The sequence below is a fragment of the Sinocyclocheilus anshuiensis genome, unplaced genomic scaffold, assembly GCF_001515605.1.
Source record: "Sinocyclocheilus anshuiensis isolate Anshui unplaced genomic scaffold, SAMN03320099.WGS_v1.1 scaffold1862, whole genome shotgun sequence".
Taxonomy (NCBI): Eukaryota; Metazoa; Chordata; class Actinopteri; order Cypriniformes; family Cyprinidae; genus Sinocyclocheilus; species Sinocyclocheilus anshuiensis.
This window is the reverse complement of record NW_015546125.1, coordinates 282,479-286,239: the sequence shown is the minus strand read 5'-3', so window position 1 is coordinate 286,239 and position 3,761 is coordinate 282,479. Positions and strand designations below refer to the sequence as shown.

The 3,761-nt window shown below is 41.5% G+C and overlaps 1 protein-coding gene across 1 annotated transcript in view; it reads left to right on the top strand.

Annotated features, from left to right (window-relative positions):
• Nucleotides 1-3,761, top strand: part of LOC107701034 (protein FAM65A-like) — a 39,053-nt gene that overhangs the window by 793 nt on the left and 34,499 nt on the right. The window lies entirely within an intron of this gene.

Sequence of the window (3,761 nt, the reverse complement as noted above, 5' to 3'; positions counted from 1 at the left end):
AATTGGTACCGAGAACCGTGGATTTTCACTGGTATTGGTACCGAATACTGAAATTTTGGTACTGTGACAACACTAAAAATTACACATACATAATTAAATATCCAATATTGACTGATTAAGAAAAATTATATATAAAATAAAAATGTTTAATATTGTCCAAAATCCAATATGGTACCACTTAAACATATTTTCTTCAACCAGGGTTCATTTAATATTATTTTATGTGATTTTTTTCCACATAGTGTAAATGGATTGTGTTATGTCAGCAAGAGAAGTATAAAACTGTAGAGGAAATCGAGAAATGTATGGGTTATCTGTACTGATAGTTAGCTGCAGATGTTATTTTTCTGTCCTCTCTCCATCAGACAGTGGAATATCCTGAGGGAAATGAAAAAATTCCACTTCCCTCAGTGTTTCCCCTCCTCCTTGCTTGGAAGCACAAAGGTTTTTATTTTCCATCAGTATCAACAGACCTTGCTACGTTTACACTCTTCACTGATCACAAGACAAACAAAGAAGCGTTAAATAATTAAAATCTGAAATGCTTGTGAAATATTTACATCCTTACTTTGCTCAGAAAACCTGTTTGTTATAGTTGGTTTAATTGAGTTAATTATTTACTTCATTAAACATTTTAATTGAGAGAAGACAAATATCTTATTAAAACTAGGCTGTGCAAAGCCCACTTTTGCATTCAGTTTACTCGAAAAACAAAGCCATCAGAGATTTCATAAAAAAAAAAAAACCTGCATCCAGTTTCCAAGTAAGACAATCTGAAGTTTTTCCACTCTGTGGAGGTTTTAGGCTGGAGGGCAGAATATGTCCTGCTCCGTACCCCAGCCGTGATGCTCTCTTACTGGGCACAGTGCAAAGAATTCTCCCTTCAGCAACTCTGGTGGCCTCTGAATGAATTTCACATAGCTGAAATACTTTAGTCAGCCTAGAGAGTCACAGGTGGGCTTTAGGGTCCTCAATAAAGAAGATTTACCTGTCAAGTAGGGATGTCCCGAGCCGTTGTCAAGGATCTGGATCGGGGCCGATTAAGCATTTTTTGACTGATTGGTATTGGCTATCCTAAACCCGATCCTTATTTTACTTCAGCTATCATGCCGGTGTCATGCAGTAGGTGGTGATGCCTTCCAGTAGGTTTGCCAACCTCCATTAAAAGGAAAAGAAGACACACAAATGAGCGTGCGAGAACCAATGAGGTCTGTCCTAGCGCCTCACACACACACACACACACACACACATTCGAGCTTCAGTGTTTTAAGTATTTGATGCACACTTTAGTAACGAATCACTCGAAAAGTCATTATGACATTGTTTACTTTTATCTGCCATTGTTGTCATAACGTGTTGCTATGGGTTGCGTCTTGCTTCGGACTTGACTGACAGACTGGTGTTCTGGCATTCGCAAGCTTCGTGCTTTCTAACCTTATTTCCACTTCTTTTTTGCAATTATTCTGCTTATTGTACATATGCAATACAAGTTTATGTCATAATTGTGACCACACAGTCTATTTACAATGTCTACCATTGTTTACATCTATTAATGCTAAATATATATATATATATATATATATATATATTTATTTATTTATTTATTTATTTATTTAAAATTACTGTAGTAATTGTTATTTTTATTAATGTTACATATAAATAATTTTTTACATTTGAGCCCCTCTCTGCACATCCCTGTATAAACTGGATTGATTTTAATACCTTTAAGTTTAATGTACTTGAAGTATGCACCAAGCACTTGGAAAATACAAGTATCAGATCGGGACTTGGTATCAGCAGATACTCAAAATTCAGTGACTCGGATCGGATCGGTGCACAAAAAAACCTGATCGGGACATCTCTAATGTCAAGCTGAAGATCTTCATAAAGTTAGGCTTGGGTTTGTTCTTCATCCTCCACTTTGAGTTTAAAATAAACTCTGGCTTCCTTCCTCAGTGCAGCGATGTGTTGCTGTATCCAAGGCACTGCCCATCTTTGTTGACTAAATCTTGAGCACTGACTGTCCAAGTCAAGGTCATTATGGTGACTAAAATGCACTTGTGCTGATGTCACATCTTAAATTACCTCATATGCTCAGATATGCTGGCTCACACCTCAGAATTTCTCTGTAATGTGACTTCAAGGCCTGTTCCCCCCTTGCTCTTCTCTGGAAAGATTATATCTTAATTCAATTTAAAACAAAACTCTCTGAATTCGACCTGCCCTCACAGAGCCATGTGGAAACTGCTGCGGTTACATAATACTTTGTTGCTTTGTGCTGGATATGTGGTCTTATTGAAGTTTTTCTGGGATCACCGGTGAGTTGTTCCGTGTTCACGTAACTTGTTACTAACTTTGTTATGCTGATAAATTCAGACTTCTGATTGTGATAAATTGACTCATTTGTTTGCACTAGCAGCCTATCTTTGTCAATCTATGTAGGTGTATCTCTGGTCCAAGTGTCTTTCTGTTTGTGTGCTTTTTGTATCTTTCTTGTCCCAGCTGAGGGCTGAGTGGGTCCACTTGGTTCCTGTCCTGGCTAAAATCCACAGTGATTAGTGTGGTGTTAAGTGTAATCTTGACTACCCTGTCCTCCCAGGTTGTGTCCACGGGGTGTTGTTATGGCGGTGATTTCTGATAGGCCATGACAGGGTCATTGATAAGAGACCTCACTGATTATATACAAGGAACTGCATGAATGGCTAATCTAAAAACTGTTCTCTTTCATCATCTCGTGTTCGAGATCCACCTATGGGAAGGGCATCCATACCTGACCTCTGCAGAAGCATCCAATTGCACCAAGTCTGGCTAGACAGACAGAAGCGCGCAGCCAATGCCAGGTAAGGCCCCACCCCCTTACCTGAGAGCATATAAGGCCTGCACGTGACGCTATTCTCCAGTTGTCATTCGCTTCTCGCGATCTCTGCACTTCACAGCTCGGGTTGGATTTATCACTGCTCACTTTTCGTGTCTTCAGGAGGACATATCGTCAAGATCAGCCTCCGCCAGATGCGACAGTCTTTTATTCAGCCCAGAAAAAGCTGTTTTTGCATCCTGAGCCGCCCACGCTCTGTGATTATTTTCACCTGTTCCCCTTTTCCATGGCTGCCCGCCGCTGATTTTACTCAGTTTTTCGCCGGCATGTCGCTCTCTAAACCTACTTCTCTCGGGGGCTGCACATCACGGGCCTGCCCGGCCGCGTGTGGCGCGCTGATCGCCGCTAAGGATCCGCACCCCTTCTGCGTAGTCTGCTTGGGCCTCAAGCATGCTGAAGAGGCTTTGGAGAACACGGAAAACTGCAGCCATTGCCTCACGTTGCCTAAAAAGCTCCTTCGGCGCCGTCTCAAAGTTGCCGCGACCCAGTGCGTCGAGCTCAGCCTTTCGGACTCGGATGGGGGACACGTGTATGGCGTTATTTTAATAACAAATGTCGAGAGCGCATTATTGTAGCGCGAAAGCACATTAATACAATGCGCGAGCGCGAATCTTTCCGCTCGCGCGCGGATTTCCTTTGCTCTCGCACAAAACCGGACGCGCGCGCTCAGATAGACGCTGCTCTCATCCGGAGAGAGTGTGCGCACTTAAAACATGTCTCCTCACTCAAACTGTGTCCTGTGCACTCTCAAAACTCTCTGTGATCATGCGCTATAGATATTAATTCTTTTCACACCTGAATTAAACATTGTCAAAGGTTATCATTATGCACTTTTAAAAAGTAGTCTCAAAACAGATTTGTGCAGGGCCTTTCCTTGATTTTTTTA